This window comes from Thermobia domestica, chromosome 10, assembly GCF_964235325.1.
Source record: "Thermobia domestica chromosome 10, izTheDome1.hap1.1, whole genome shotgun sequence".
NCBI classification, from domain to species: Eukaryota; Metazoa; Arthropoda; class Insecta; order Zygentoma; family Lepismatidae; genus Thermobia; species Thermobia domestica.
The window spans coordinates 246,051,189-246,069,434 of record NC_137463.1 but is presented as its reverse complement, the minus strand read 5'-3'; the positions used below and the strand labels follow the sequence as shown (position 1 = coordinate 246,069,434).

Genomic DNA, 18,246 nt, shown 5'->3' with positions numbered 1-18,246 from the left:
ACATGTCTCAACAATTTGAAAAAATTCCGCCTCTGGAGGGAGAAAGAAGCATTTTCTACATTATTTAATTTCCGAATTCGTATTCATAAAATGAGCTAAGTGAGAAAATTGCTAACTTATTTAAAATAAAATTTTGAACACAATTAGTACTTGAGTCGAGTCAGGGTTTTACCATTTCACTTTCGTTGAAATACTTACTCTAGGAAAAAAGAGGGAATTCAAATATTTTGCACAATCTTATTCGTTCCCATGCAAAGAACGGGGATTTCAGCTAGTATATGATATAAAAAAAATAACGATAACAATATAATCTGTAAGTACTTTCAACACACTATGTGTTTACAAAACAGTACTAAAATGATATTCAGTCACCGGCTAAACGTTCTGCCTGGATACTCTTTCACGAAAAGTAGGATTCAAGAATGAACAGGCTGTCAGAGGATGGTGTATCTCTCGTAAATATCGCTAATTCGATTCTCTTGATACCATCGACTAATTCGAGTAAAGCGCCCTAGTTTAACAAGTATTCCAAACCGCAGTTCGTACTGGAAGTATAAGCCAGAGAGATGTGGAGTGCAGGGGAGTTGGAGTATGACAGCACAATTCGCAAAACAGAAGTCATCAAAGCAGTGTGTCTGCTACATACATATTTAAACATGTTCGTTTACGAAGCAAAATATATACATTAAAAAATGATTGTATGTATGAAATAATTAAAATGTTCACCTAAAATGTGTCATTTTGTATCACGCCTTTGAGTTTTTTAAAAAATTATTTCTGATCATATGTATAGATTTGCATGATTGTATTTAATTATATTTTCACTTACAACTTCCATGTAATACGATTTCAAAATGAAAATTTAAAAAAAGAAAGAGAAGAGACGAAAAGCCATTTTATTCAGCAAATGCAATAAAACATCAAATCAAATAATTACACAGGCCTGCAACCAAAAACCTGTTTGCATAAGTTTAGCTGATTTTTACGCTTCTGAGTGCACCGAAGTCATAAATGACCCCCGTTTCTTCCTGGGACGTCAAGTTTTTGCACAATCGAAATGTAATGTGGTCAAACAGGTAGCTGGAAATCGCTAAATTGCAAAAGCATCACACGGAAATAAAAATGAACATGGAAAATGAAATGTATTTGTGCTCCCCGAAATATAAAAATACATGTATATTAGTCCGGATGGGGATCAGTGACACATATCGTAATGTATCATGAATGAGAGTACGAGATTACAAAGAAAAACCAAAAACAATAAATCTGTTCATACAACGAATTTAGTAAGATTACATCTTAGATTTGTAAAACATTGGTAAGTAGTTCTGACTACACTGTTTGTTGCTCAGATACTATGAGTAAGTCAGTACGTGGGTTTTTGTTGGTCCTGATATTAGAAAACTCATATCCGACAAAGACTTCATCCGTTCAATGACACCAACTCAAAAAGAGGCTTGGGTTGCCTTTACTGTGGTCATCAAAACGTTTTTGGGAAACCGAAAGGACCCACAGTACAAGGAAATGGTGGAAAAAATGTTGCACGCGTTCAGAAAACTTGGTTGCTCCATGAACTATAAAAGTCCATTTTCTCAACTCCCACCTTGACTACTTTCCTGACAAAGTGGGAGCAGTGAGTGAAGAGCAGGGTGAGTATTTCCATCAAGATATTAAAGAAATGGAACGACGGTATCGGGGAACTGGAGTGTTACGATGATGGCAGACTACTGCTGGATGTTGTTTAGGGATCTTCCGGCAGCCACCTACAGAAGGACAAGCTCCAAACGAAGTTTGACCTTTAAAAAAGACGATTTCACAAGCAATCTGATTGAAGGTGGTATTACTTTTTTGTCTTCATATGTGTGAATGTTTCTGTACATTAATTTGTGTTACGCTGTTTCTGTAAATCGCATATTTGTGTTCATATTTTTGTTCAACAATGACCACCCGTTTGTTCGAAACCCACACGTCCCAGGACAAAACTGTTGTCATTCCTTGATTCAGCGCACCCCAACAAATACGAATCAGTTAACTAAACCGAAACAGCTTAGCATTGTTTTATTTTTGCAGACCTGATTATTAAACCACGCTTTTTTGTATCGTATGTTGTGCATTTGTAAGCTCAAATTACACTATCTAAGTATTCTTCATTATTTAGCATATTTCCTTTGAACACTTGCCACTCGACCGAACTACCCTGCATGTTTCTCCTAAGACCTCATTTACTATAAGCGGATATTACATTTTACAGAAAATATAGTGAGCTGTGCTCAAGTCTAGTGATATAGGTATGAAGAATATTGAACGCAAATTGAAGGGAACAAAGAAACGTAATTATCCTGCAAGGCTTATGCGAGAGAAAGAAAATGGATGAGATGGAGAGCAGAGAACAAAAATCAAATACAGGGCGATTCAAAGAAATGGGAAATCTTGAAAGTTGTGTTGGCAAAAATGGGAGTTTGGTAACACTGAATAATGTAAGCCAGCCCAGTGTGACCAGCGCTAGTATTTTCGTACTAGATCTAGTACATTTTATAATATTTTAGTGTTCTAGTACGTTCACCAACAAATCTAGTACTTTTCTCCTCTTCTTTTCTCATAAATACATTTGCGAGAGAAAAAGGAATCTCATGAAAATTTGGCAATGTGCGAAAATTTCACTGTTCCTGGTGACTTTCTTCTGCTTCCTTTTCAACAGTGGTATTTACAAAAGCAGAAATGGGACCGGTCGTTTTCTCTAACGACAAGGAATTCTGGTAACTTATAGTTCATTCTATTAGGGAAAACAGGAAGTACAAAAGTGTGAAAAACGAAGGTTTAAAACTAATAAATGACCACAGTAAACAACATTACATATTTGCTGATCCGTTTAAACAGCAGGCTATTAAGGAATTAAAACTCGATTTTTTTCAATAAGACCATTTTATGATATTTGTTTTCTCTCGACATCCTCTATATTTGTCATTCTCGTGTTAATTTAGCTGTTGTACAGTGAGTACTAATACGACAATTAAGCAGGGATTCCGACAGGATTTTTAGTTTGGGGGTGTAAAGCCAAAATTAGAGGGGAGTAAGTGGTTTGCACGGTTTCTATCAAATTTTGACTGTAAAAAATTACAGTTTGGGGTTCTTTAAAGAATGTAGGAGGTTCCTCCTCCACCTACAGGGGAAGGGGAGCTGCCGGAAACAGGAAACATTCTAATTAAATATTAATAACGTAAAATATCATAAATAGGGTGAAAAGGAAGCAGATAAAATTTTAGTACTTTTTTCCGAGATCTAGTACTTTTTTCTCGGAATAGTACGAAATATTTTTGCTGGGTGATCACACTGCGCCAGCCTGTTAACGACACCATGCCATTTAGTTTTATGAATGCTTAGAGTGGTGCGCAACGTGCTTTCACGATCAAAGTGTTTTCAAAGAACAGCAGCAATGAGGAGCGGGCGCGTGGAGAATTTCGCCGTCATTTTAATTTAGGACGCCACGGGCACAAGACACCAAGGATCTTATAAAATAGAGGATCTGTCCTTACAATAAAATCTTGAAGCCATACGTCACAGTTTTGCCACCCCTAATCTGCCCACTCCGCCCAATAGAATCGCAATGTTTTGAGCCAACAATCATGGCGGAAACGAAAGTAGCCAATCAGACGATGGCAAAAGCGAAAGTAGTCAATCAGACTTGCCAATACTCGGTTGTTTTTTGGCTTCATTAATTTAATAGGATGAAGATACATATAGGAAGATCCTCTATTTTATAACATCCTTGCAAGACACCAGAGTCCAATGAACAACAACAAAGTTAGTGTGTGGTGTGCTATATCATCATATGGTGTGATGGGCCCTTATTTTTTTGAAGACGAGAATGGCAATGCTATTACAGTCACATCAAATCGTTACGTCGCCATATTTGAAAACTATATATTATGCAACAATAACAGAGGTTTCCACACATTATTGACACAGCCTGGTTTCAACAAGATGGATCAACGTCCCACACAGCACAAATATCGATGGCTGTTGCAAGCTAATTGTTTCAGAAACATGTAATTTCGAAAACTGGTGACATTCAATGGCCTTCCAAGATCCCCTGATTTGTCAGCTTGTGAATTCTAAAATGGCATTATTTTTACTATTAAATGATATTTTAAAAATTGTTTTCATAAAATATTTAATTTTTAAAATTTCTTTAAGCATCCTGTAACAAAGACTGGTGTAAGAAGGAAACAGATTTACAAAAATCTTGCATTAATTTCTACGCCACCCTTTCAATATAAAGCGTTGTTGAAATCCGATGACAATGAAATACAATGCAAAGCGAAATGTGAATTTCGATATAGTTGACGTGGATCAAAGGAAGTGAGAAAACCGAAGTAAAGTTAATTATACCACAGTCTCTTGGACAAGGCATGAATTATAGATAATGACCTAAGTCAACTCTTGTAGATAATTAACTCGGAAATTGATGACGAGTTTGTACACTTCCTGGTACGAAATGACCGTGAAATTAAAACAGATAAAGATTATACGTAACAGCACGGGACACAAGATATGATAAACTGATCAAGATCATCATAATATATGACGTGTATAAATCTGATAACTGCAACCTTGGTCAGGGAGATATTCGTTCAAAGATAAACGCAATCCACTTAACTGTAATTCTAAAGACCACTTTATTATCATTATTTAGTTATGTACTTACTATTTTCACAAGATTAAAGGAATCAAGAACCATTTTATTACTGCTATTTTTTTGTCCGTAACTCGCACACACACACACACACACACACACACACACACAATCACCGTCCTCTACAATCAATGTATTTGTACGTTCCCAAAACCAACACATTAAGATTATATTGTATTCAATGGGTAAGGCATTTTTTCATTACCTTAATTCATTAGCATATATAAAAATATGAATCTTACATTAAAAGAGACACGTACTTTATGCTTTGCTATTCTTCCACCATCGTTTACCTGCCTTAGCGATCATCTCCCTTAGTCTGCCAACCATAATCGTGGGATGTTAAACTGAAAATTTTCATTTCAGATTCTTTTTTTCTAAATGCACAGAATGGGTGGTGACAGTTGTTAGAAGTTTACTATGTATTTGGCATTTGGATCTTGTAATTGTTAAAATTTTGATAAAGCAGCTGAAAACGGGAGCAAAATTAAAAATTAACTTTCTTATTTATTAGCGCAAAGCTGCGTAGCAAAGACACAAATCTCAAATCATACTATTTAGAACTTGAGATAAGTTGATACGAAATCGTGCGTTATCTCTTTTCGGCGAAGACTATAAGTTCTTCTCGTGGGAATGATGAATTCTTCATCTGAGTATTTCGCATTCACGATTTTTGTAAGCGTGTTTCGTATGTCACACGAAAGAGCAAAGAGCTGATATTAAAAATACTGAACTTGAGTTAAAGGAAGACGTTAGTAATTCGTGATTCTTGATGGTTTAATTTATGTGAATGTCCTTGCATGCTTCAGGCGTACGAAGGTAAAAACGCAGAGAAAACAGAATGTGCAAATGGAGAAGCAGTTCTTGGCTTCACTGAGGATGCACAGTTTATGTTTTCTTTACTTTCTGAATCCTAATGCCTTCGACTGTCATTAAGACTTTTCATGAGGCTTTCATTATATATCTCACCTCTCTTGTGTTTTCAGTTCAAGGCAACAAGACACCGTTGTATGTATTTACGTTCAGAACGAAGTAGGAACACCAGTTTCGTCTTTACAACCATACAATGTAAAATTTATACACATTTTTTCTCTCATTAAAATAATAATAAAACAACGAGATTTTCGAACTTTTTCCATTGTTAACCATTTTAGACTAAAGCAAAGCATGAATAATAAATACACCATATATAATTATCCGTGTATAGAATAGTAGTAAACTATATACCCTGTTTTAAAAAATGACACCCATGTCTCTTCTGGAGGTCATATTTTCGCAACAACAAAGGCTTTACAATTCTATGACTTGAAGGAAGATTCCCATTAACCAAGAAGTTTTGTGTTTTTCATTTAGTTCCATCGGTGGGTTTTTCAAAGAGGTGCACTTGTGTTTTCTTGTGTTTTTTCGCTCTGCAACAAGGTTGAATACTGTATCAAAATTCCGTGTGTTTCAAAATGAATATCGGAGTTTTAACGAAATGTAGTATTTTACATTTAACGTACAATTATAAATAATACATCACATGAAAGAGCAACTTAAACAGCGAGTTCTTCACAAATCTTGATCAGTGTGTTTGGAGTAATTGTTGCAACAATCCTCTTTCTTAAGTCGGGAAGGACAGCTGGTAGCGGAGTCATATATACAAGATTCTTTATGAATACCCAAAGGTAAAAAAATCACATGGCTTCAGATCTGGTGAAGGTGGAGGCCATGCGAAATACGTTGTCAATCGGCCCCCTGCGACCAATCCAGCGGTCGGGTACAACGTCGATTAACCAATCACGTACTTCGTTATGCCAGTAAACCAGTGCGTACAAATATGTTGCTCTTTCATTTCATGTATTATGATTGTAAGTTAATTATAATAAATACTACCAAGTCGCAAAACCTCGATATTCATTTTGAAACACCGTGTATATTGTCCATGTGAATGAGTCAAGAACGTGGGAAAGATAGGTGAGTGCTTAAGTTTTTGTTTGAACATGTTTCGAAATGGGTTTTCATGGAAGTTGGTTTATGGTTGTCAGACTAAGGGATACGATGATTAAGGCAGGTAAACGATGGTGGAATCTGTGGGGGGAAACAGGAGTATCCAGAGAAAATCCACGGACACAGTATTGTCCACCACAAACTAACTTGACCGGGAATCGAACAGGGACCCCTCGCACCATAGGTAAGCACTCTACCACTAAGCCACCGTAACCCCTCTGCATTCAGAAGCCACACCCCGAATAGAACAAAACGGTTCCAATATTCAAGATTTAAAATCAGAAATCCAGATTGACGCTCGAAACGTAATCAGATTCCCGTGGCAGCAGCCTCCCAAGTAACGAATAGTACTCGAGAATGATAGGATGAAACTAATGCTCTGATCTATTTCCTTCAAGGGTTGACTTAGTGGAATTCTCACATTCTCATTTCCCCTATTCTTTCACGATCCAATCATTGATTTCCATTAATCGTCCGTCTCCTTTACGCACAGGGGATAAACGTGGGACGTAAAACAATAATTTCATTTCACAAGGCAAACTGCATGTAGCTTATGTGCAGCATGTAACATCACATCAATGACAAAACAAGTAAATATATCTTTTTTCTATATTATATATAACATTTTAAAACATTTTTCTGACCAGAACAAAATGAATTATTTAATAACTATACGATTTTTGTTACAGTTTCAAGGACCTAACGTCCTCTTCATCAGACATTGAGAAAAGGGAGATGACAGCAAATCTTATATCTTCCTCAATGTCTGATGAAGAGGACGTTAGGTCCTTGAAACTGTAACAAAAATCGTATAGTTATTAAATAATTCATTTTGTTCTGGTCAGAAAAATGTTTTAAAATGTTATTGTGATTACCCAGAACTATGGAGTATATTATATATATATATATATATATATATATATATATATATATATATATATATATATATATATATATATATATAAAATTTATTAGAAGCCAGGTATGAGCTGTCTTAAATAACAAAACTGACATTATTTCGCTAAAACTGCTCTAATACTATTTTCTCTAACATATCTCTACAATTCTTAATTATACAACAGTTCAAATCCGGTGCGGTGTACGAACCTAAGAAAAGCACTCACTCATTCTAAAGGAAGCGCTACTACATCAATCTCAAAACAAAGACATCCACCATACTTCCGGACTAACTGTAAGCTTCTTGCATTGATCTATTGGATGTCTGTTCTATGATTCACTATCTGCATTTATTTAATCACGAGAACGGATCTGAGTCATTGCTTTGTCCGTTGCAAGATTCCTTGTATTCATGATCGATTGAATTTTGCGTGTCGCCAGTAAAGGAAGTCCAGTCACTTTTACCTGTGACTCTTAGAATATTTAATATATCAGACTTCATGTTCATGTCTCCTTATCTACTCCTGAAGGGCACCTTCCTCTACTGACCGAGGTAATGAACACCTATACGTGTATTATATGAAAGCATATGCAGACCTCTCATCTGACTCCACATCAGTGGCATACGTAAGAAAGGGTGGTCTGGGGATTAAGTTCTCCCCTGAGTACAAAATTATGCAAAAATAAACATTTACCACAATAAGATATACAGGGTGAACCCAAGGAAAAAAAAAACTGAAATCTTGCACCATGCAAATATCGACATGAGGACATTGTGTGGTCCTAATAATATAAAATTAACAGTGCTGCCAACCAAACGAAGTTGCATTTTTTTGACAATACGTATCACAAAGATCAGAATTTTGGTGGCCCCTACAGTAGTAATAATGCAATAAGAGACTTAGAAATGCACCTCAAAAGTACTTTTGTGTCTAATACGAACTAATTTTGAATGAATACGAACTAAGTTACAAGGTGCTGAAAGTTTGACTTTTATCAAAAGTCCTTATTTCGAGAAACTGTTTACAATTAGATAAGTACCTCTTCTAATTACATAGATGGTTTTCAATAGATGCGAAGATCACAAAATACATAGAACCCATATCCTGTAGTCCGATGCACAGAACTTCTATTTATTTATTTTGTGTGGGGCTTTTATTTTTTTTTCACTCAAAAAACTGGGGGAGTGGCTTGAGCCCTCCGGTCCCTGGTTAATCCACCACTGTGCAGAAGCATCCAAAATTTGGTTGTTTTTTGACGTTTGTGATACTGTAGGGTTCTTAGTTTCAAACGCTACATGACAATTTGGTATTATGTTTTCGTTTTACATGTAGATTTGAAATATATAATAGTGCCATTTGAAAACATAAAACTTTATGTTGGGTTGGAAACATTGTTAACCTTATAGTATTACAGGGATGCAAAACGATTCCTCCCCCCTGTCGATACTTGCATAGTCCAAAATTTCACGCTTTTTGGCAACTAGTTTAAAAGTTACAAGGGCGTATCAACATAAATGGTCCACCCTGTATGTACAAAAATCATGCTTGTCCTAAAAGGAAATTGAGCGCCTGAACGAAATTCTGCATGCGCCACAGCTCGACACTAGGACTCGAAATCTACGACCGTTCTTTTTCACCACCTACTCGTGTAATTTTATTTTAATTGTAAACTTATTCTTTTTCCTCCAATATCTTGTATATTTCCACCCTTCAAATTTATCTTGCATTCTACGTATTCATATACCATCCAAGTCGTTAACTATGTAAATTCAAAAATGCAACGAAGAAACGGCCTTCGCAAATCAAAGAAAAATCCGTTAAAAAAAAAAAAAAAAAAAAAAGAATATCCATAACTATACACTATAGTTAACATGCAAACTTCTATTATGCTCAGAAGGTGTATATGTGCGTTTTAACTTAAAAGAAAACACTACAAACCACACCTAGAGATAACGTTATTTCTAGATCGTGGTAATAATCTAAACGATGTTTACACGCAACAAAAATTTTAAAGCTCGAGAACAACAGGAGAGAAAGAACGTTCATATGAGAAAATAAGAGCATATGCACTCATTTCCATACTTGACACACACTCCGAGTTTGTTTGTTTAAGAAAGAATACAACAGTCTTGCATGAAATACGAAAGAAAAAGAAGCTTTAATTTTCTTGCGAACACTTTATAAATTTCTAAGTCATGATTTTATGTCTGCTGCATCTTTGAAGCCGCGTACTTCCTTTATTTAATTCCTAGAATATAGTACAAAACTCACTTCAGGTACGAAATATTATGTAACTTTCCTATAAGGCGTTGTGAAGCATAGATCAAATGATGCTCTGCAGTATCTATTGAAATACAAACCATTTATCACAATTAACAACCATTCTCTTTTGTCACGTTGTGCAGTGGTGCAATATTTACAGACTTCTTGAAAATTTGAATTTTGTTATTTAGACACAAAAAAGTAATGTTTTACAAAGAGTAAGGGAGGAAAATAAGACCATTAGGGGGGAATATATATTATACGTATGTATACATATATATGTGTTTTTTGAAATGAAATGGAATCTTTAAGTTTTACGTCCTCCGGTTAGGCTAAAGGAGACGGTGATGATGAAAGATGAGTGAAATGGTGGAATGAAGAAAGTGGGAGGAAACGGGAGAACCCCGAGAAAACCCACGAGCACGGTGTTTGTCCACCACAAAGTCCACATGGCGCGAACTGGGATCGAACCAGGAACCCCAAGCACCGGAGGTGAACGCTCTACCACTGAGCCACCGCGCCCCTCTGTGTTTTTTGAGCTAATGTACTTTTAATAATAAGTAATCTTAAATTCAGAACTTTAATTCATTAAGAAATTAAGTAATTAATATAATTTCAAACATGCAGTAGCGAAACTACATTTTGGATTTTAACTACAAACATTAAACATATTCTTCACCTCCATCGATCAATATTGAGATATTCGCAAAGAATGTTCCTTCTGAATTTCCATCACATTTCGCAATATATATATATATATATATATATATATATATATACCGTAAAAGAATCGAAATTAAAAAGCTATTTGTGTGGTCACATACAAAATAAAATTATTACAAAAGTTTACAATTATTACTGGAAATTAATGTTGTCTGCACTCACTAATCATATAGGGCTCGCACTCACACTTTTTCGAGGGCAATCACTGAGCTCCTGAGTTTGGAAATCTTAGGTGCTGAAGGGGACTTCAAAACAAACCAAAACTTCTAATGGATAATGGCTCACAGCAAGACGAGAATTTTGAATTGTAACTGAGTAACAGAAACGGCAAAATGCATTTTCGTCTATTTAAACCCGATTCAACTAAAATAATACCTCTCAATCCGGGAAAATTTGTCTATGGTATCACTATTTTTCTTAATTGTCAATCCTGGGCTAGTTTTAAAGAAGTTTGGTTTCCCAGAAGTGCTTTTATATATTTACTGTCTGTTCGAGTGTCCGTTCGGGAGAAAAAAATTCTCAAGAAGTATTTGATGAATCACCATCAATTTTGTCCAGGAAGTAGAGGTCAAGAGTTAGGAATCAAGATCGTTTTAGTTGATTTCAAGATATGGACACTCAGAAATCGATTCCCCATGTATCCCAACGGGAGTAATTATGAATATCCCCCTCCTTTTATAGACTACCCGCAATGCTCTTGAGATTAGCGGGATAGTATAATGCTCAGAATGCAAAATACTATCTGACTGACGAATACAATACTAAAATGAAACTAAACTTTCCAGACCCGTAAGTTTTACTGGTTCCATAAAATTTTCACGATAGCCTTGCAAATGAACTATAATATGGTTGGATCGGGGTCCCCCAACTTCTAACCCCCCCCCCCCACTATATTTTTGAGCTGGCTACGGGCCTGCACTTTCTTGTCAACAAATCTAAAGATTTGAATATTCTCTATTTTCAAAAATTAATTCATCTCAAAATATATTTCATTTAATCTGAAATAAAATGCTGTATTTAGACTCTATGGCCTATGGAACCCGGAGGTTCAATGCCGCGTTCACAAAAGCTCTCCACTGACTTCTATCCTTAGCTAACTGCATCCATTTCTACTCTGTATTCCAATCTCTGCGAGATCCATCTTAATACTGTCCTCCCATCTGCGCCTAGGTCTTCCTAATGGTCGTCTTCCGATTGGTTTTCCAGTCAAGACTTTGAAAGCGTTTCTACTTTCTTCCATTCTAGGTACATGACCTGCCCACCTAAGCCTCCTAGACTTGACGACCCTAACAATGTTGGGTAAACCGCATAAATTATGTAGTTCTTCGTTATGAAGTTTCCGCCATCTCATTCCCGTTCATCTTGGGTCCGAATATTCGTCTCAGGATCTTGTTCTCAAATACTTTCAGTGTATTTAGAGCACTGTTTGGTAAAATTTACCTTGCTAAGGAGTTTGATGTATCAAAAACTAAACCAAACTTCTTTACGTTCTGTACAATGTAGTATGTTTGACCACACAATTCTTATTCTTTAAAAGAATTATTAAAAAAAGAAATAGAAATTTCGAAAGAGAGGCATATACAGCTGCAGAAATAATAATTGCAAACCAAATAAATAAAATTCAACACAGAAAACGCATTTCTGGTTATCCTCTACAATTCTTATTCGCGAAAGAAATACGCATCTGTCTGCCCGCATTTGAAGATCTTAGCTGAAGGTCAAAACTAATGCTTAACACTTAAATCTTAAAAGAAAAAAAGAAAGAAAAAAATCTTAGTCATAATTGCTCAATTTTCTCTATTACATACTGACATTTTCACAACGGATAAAGAGAAAATACCATGTATCATTTTAAGCATTAACTCCTCTTTTATCTTTTAGAGTTAGCTGTTCTTTTCACCCGTTAAACATCATTGTTAGTACTCCTGTAATATAGGGTCATTGCAAATGAACATAACAATTCTGCACATTTACCACAAAACCAGTTACTTTAGAAGAAAATACACAATAGACAGAAAACCTTCAAATTTGTATACGAACACCCAATGTGGGAGTCGCGGAGTCACGTGTCATATGCCCCAAAAGTAGTCAAATTCCTGTCATACGGGGAAGCATGTCATCTCCATAGATTAGACGAATCGAGCAGCTCATACATACTTTAAAGAAAAGAAATGAACCATATCAAATTACATTAAACCCATTAGTCCACTCATCAACGTATCTCCGAAACAATTAGGCACAAAATCTTGAAATTTTGTACAAAATATTCTCCTTGCAATAGGAGCGCATCCAGAAAGTTTTGTTGGGAAGAGGTCAAGCTTTAGGTGTCCAAGACTACAAGCCACTACGTTTATGTGATATTGAACGGGTATTATTCAGCACCCGAAAATATAATTAATTTATATTATTTCCACCAATATTTTCAGAAAAAAATAGAGCTAGATTAATAATAATAATAATAATAATAATAATAATAATAATAATAATAATAATAATAATAGAATGTCTACAGATGAAGTGTACGATCAAATTTTCATGCTACATCAATCATTTTCCTGTTAAACAAGTAGTTTTGTTGAGGAAGTGTACACATTTATGTTGTTAGAAGTTTTGCGGGAGTCAGGGACCGGTGGACAACGTCCTCCGCGGGTACGCCCCTGCCTTGCAGATTAGGCTATAAGACGAAATTCTGAGAAATGCGATCCTTAAATGAAAGAAGAGATATTATTATTATTATTATTATTATTATTATTATTATTATTATTGTTACCAAGATTTTCGAAACTATGAAGTGTAGAATCCTGAATTCTTATATAAATATTCCCTATATACCTTAGAACAGTGTTCCGCAACCGGTGAAACGCGCCATACTGTGTCCCTGACAAGCTGAAACGTGTAATCTGAACTTTTCTCTACGTATAGCAAGAAATTATTTGTCAAATTATTTTTTCTTTATTTTATTCTAGTTACTATGTTTCATATTCTTGTGCAGTATTTCTTCCGCTGTACAGTAATTTTACCGGTATGTATTTTACCTGTTAAGTATGCATTTCAGAAAGATTACTAGCAGTCATAAGGTAACCAAAATTGTCGTAGTGCTATAGAAACCACATAGAATACAATAGCTGAAACGTTGTTATAGAGGAGGCATCATGAGACAGTCCCTGCAGTTTCTCACAAACACGCAAAGAAAAAAACGTAGACCCTAATTTGGTACTAGTGTTACCAACCGTGGCCACTCTGTTTCACATCATTAAGAAAACTACCATTATAGATGCACTGTAAAAGCCTTGACACGTAAGTAGTGGTAACGCCGTTGTGAGCTGTCAGAGACCTTCTCTTGCTGGCTCTTCTATAATTCTTGCTTGTAAAGAGATGGTGAAAAAAGTCCTGAGTTCAGAAATTGCTACAGAAATTTTAAAAATTCCTATGTCTGCTAAGTCACCCAGTTTATTTTCAACTACAAGTTCGTGTTTCAGTTCTTTCTTGTCGTTGTTTGAAATTAAAACATCAAAGAGAGAAACCCTCAAATCGTCCATGGGGAAATGAGATTTGCATTATAAAAATTCTTAACACAGACTAGCTGCATTTACGAAAAAGTTAAATATCGTCCTACTTTATAGAAAACAATAAATCGAAGTGTTTCTCTTTTTTTTAAAAAAAATGGACAAACAACTATAACTTCCATAATAACCTATAAAGTAAGCTTGATATACATTAACACGTCGCTATGACGTAATATTAGTTTTCTTGTATTATTACTTTCTTAAGTCCTGCAACCAGAAGAGAAAGATAATTTGCGCAACCTCCATACGTAACACACCTTTCTACAGTGAAAGAACGTTATTCCTACTTGGAACCATATTTATGTCATATATGCTTCAAGAAGGATGATGTTCTACCTGCCATAATACCAAGATATCAATGCAAATAGATACAACGTGAAAGTGCTTGGTACAAAACACATCAGAACTAAGAATCCGCCTGCGAGTAAGACTACTTCTTTACTCTCCTATCCTACTGGTTATGACAAGCATATGGAAAAGTGGAATATTTGCGAGACTGAAACAGTTACACTCGAAAGTTTTGGGATAATGTTCTCAAAACAAACATCTTAGCATAACTATAGATTACATACTACAGCCAATAATTTAAACAAATATACGCTTATAAATTACAATTTAAATGTATTTAACTAATCTAACTTCTCGGGCTTTCTTGTGGTAAAATTGTAATTGTTCCTTCCTTCTGATATTGGAGACTTGAGTTTGTTTCCTGTAAAAACCCTATGTCAGTGCTTCCCAAACTTTTTTTCAAGTGCTGACCACTTTTATTAGAATGTCTTACGAAATAATATATTTTTGTTCACTTCGAAAGCAAATCTTTTGTTGCTGTTGAAAAGTAGCTTACAACACTTAGAATTATTTCGAGCTATTTCTTAAAATGTTGTTGAATAGCATACAAGATTTGGCATTCATGTTCCAGCACTGATGATGCTGGCTAGGTAACTGCTAATTGTTCTGTTTATTATGTGAGATTAGTGATACGATATTCTCTTGCATAGGATGTGAGGATTGGGTAAAGAGAACAACTGTGCCCATCTAAACATTGGATATCGAAGACACCCTGGTTTCCATTGGATGAAGCAAAGGGTGAACATACGAGATGATGAGAACTGTTTACCGTGACATTGCCGTATCACGTAGTCAGGTGTCTGAATAGTACACCAAATTTCGCGATGGACATGAAGACGTTTCTGATTATCCCAGAAGGGGACGTCCGCCAACAACATCTTTCAGACGATAATGCCGATCATGTTCGCGATCGTCAGGATGTTGGAGGATCTTCTGCACAACTGCGAACAATCCTGAAAGATCTAAGGCATTCTCACAATAAACAGTTCTGATAATGTCTCTGTTGCTGATTTTTGTAACTTAATGTTCATTCCTTGTTCCATATAAGAATCTTCCATGACCGATGTTTAAAAGGTAACACATGTTCTCTTTTCGTATGTTCTAGAAAAAGAAGAATATCAGTACAATAAATTCATATGATAGATAGTTCTGTTAGATACTAGAATACTAGCATCAGACCTAGAACTTTACTGCCAAACCTCATACATAGTTTGAGAGAAAAATTTTTACCAAAGAAGAGGGAAGACCTAAATGATACCTCAAAGGACTCATTAGGACTCCTCAAAGGACAACCTAAGTAGCTTATTAGAAACCTATTGTTCTGAAAATTGTAGTAGTCAGACTTACCAGGGAAGGGTGCGATGTCACTCTGGGATAATTGCACCAAATTTGGTGTAGGTAGGTAATGAGAATAGAAAAGAACGTGTGGAAGCGTTCGTTTCGCAGACGTTCGGAATCAGAAATAATGGGCCGTACAGTTCTGGAGAAGTATGGCCTATCAATCAGATATTGATGGCTTGAAGCTTTCGCTCGCTGTTGCGGCCAATGTAGTAGTAGTTAAATAAAGTAGAATGAAAACAGAAAAGCTGAGCTGAACGGAAAATGTGCCAATGTCCGACCTAAGTTCCACCAGGCGAATGCCAGAATGCTAGATCTACCAACTGCCCTTGCAATTACCCACCTTATCTCTTGTCCACTGGGTATGCATCACTAGTTAGCCTAACGAAATTATATTAAGCAAATAAAGACAATAAATACACAGAAATAAATCGATGTTACGAAACCTCATGTTCACTTTGTGCTCACACTATTAAAGTGCAGTATTTGTGAAACATGCGTGAGTTACACTTAGAGTCTCGAACGAAGTTGTGTTACGAGGCTGTTTCTGTCCAATACATTTTGCTGCTTTCTAATGATGAGTAGACCAAATTCAAATACTTCATCTATCCTTTACGTTAACATAGTTGTGTTAATGAACAATCATTTGTGTATTCAAACGGTTATTTTTGTCATGGCCGCCCACAGTCCTTCCCATTTCAAACATCACTAATCCCGAAATATATATTTGTTTTCGTCATAAACGCACAGTACTTTTAAATTTTGTGGGCTCCACGTCGCAGATACAAAAAACCCGTACCAGTTAAAATTGGTGGGTTCAAACATTTAATACTTGCGTGCCGAACAGCATTTTATAGTGTGAAGAAATATATCAACTTCATTTCGACCTCTTCCCTAAAAATCTTCTGGTGACGCCCATGATTAACTTCTGTATATATATATATATATATATATATATATATATATATATATATATATATATATATATATATATATATATATTCTTATTATAATTTCATTAAGCTAACTAGTGATGCATACCCAATGGATAATAGCAAGAGCAGTTGATAGATCTAATATCCCGACATTCGCCTGTTGGGACTGAGGACAGATATTGGTAATTTTCTGTTCAGCTCATCTTTTCTGTTTTTATTCTACTTTATATAATTTCTGCATTGGCCGCAACAGCGAGCACAGGTTCCGTCCCATCAATATCTGATCGACAGGTTATCCTTCTCCAGAACTGTGGGACTCATTACTTCCGATTTCGAATGTCTGCGAAACGAATGCTTCCACACGTGCTTTTCTATTCCCATTACAGACTCCTACACCAAATTTGGTTCAGTTATCTCTAAGTGACATTACGTCCTTCCCTCGTTAGTACAACAAACTGTTATTCAGAATTTAAGCATACATTAAATTTCAGTTAGTAACATTTTTGGAGGTCACTGGAAATATTTCCTTACCATAGAATAGTATAGGGTTTGATTTCATTTGATTTTGAGTTTAACATCCCGTTCAGAAACGAGGCTATATGAGACATGGACCTACTGATTAACGTTAAATCCGAACCACATCAGCTCCCGCCGGGAATCGAACCCGAGTTTCCCACACCATAGGCGCGTACGCTAACCGCTTAGCCACGAAGGAACTCCTAGAATAGTATAGGGATAAGGCGTATTTCAACGTATCGACATCCTAATTTTTAAATTTTCAATATAGTTGATATTTCAATATTTCCTAATGTATCGATGTACATTTGTACAATTCCGATATCACGCAACTCTATCACGTGCTGTACAGCGTGTGCGTCATTTTGTATTCTCCCTGTAAATACACAAAGAAACAATCACTCTATATTTAGTGTGACTGCATGTGGGTCAATGTTAAAAATTAATCTCTGCCCCCACTCATTCCTCAAAACCAAAACGGAGTTCGCTTTAGAAGTAGCGCTACCTTTAACTGAAAAGAACATTTCTCATACTAGCATGCAATATTTTCAAAAGAATGATATGCAAAGTAGTGGAAATGAAAGGGTGCAACTATAACTAATAGCCCTTCAGCGTCCTGAATGGAAGGAAACAATGTAATTGAAAAATAAAACAAAAAATCGAATGAAAAGAAATCGCATGACAATCCGTAATAAACTACATAAGATGATGCTAGAAAGAGGAGGCGGTCAACCGACAAGTTACAAATAACATCTGACACTTTAATGGCAACGAAGCCCTAATTACTGCCAACAAAGCCGTTAACTACGAAATTAATATTTCACTGGAGACTGATGAAACTTTCGTGACAAAAACCTAATGGTGGTTACAGAAGAATGGAGAGAAATATCTCATCGACGTCGCAAATTCGACGATGGTGCGAAATAGCCACCTATTTTCATAATTAAACACTAAGGCTAAATAAAGGAATGACAAGA

At 35.8% G+C, this 18,246-nt stretch overlaps 1 protein-coding gene across 4 annotated transcripts in view; it reads right to left on the bottom strand.

Annotated features, from left to right (window-relative positions):
- Positions 1-18,246, bottom strand: part of Tsp26A (Tetraspanin 26A) — a 212,443-nt gene that overhangs the window by 182,553 nt on the left and 11,644 nt on the right. The window lies entirely within an intron of this gene.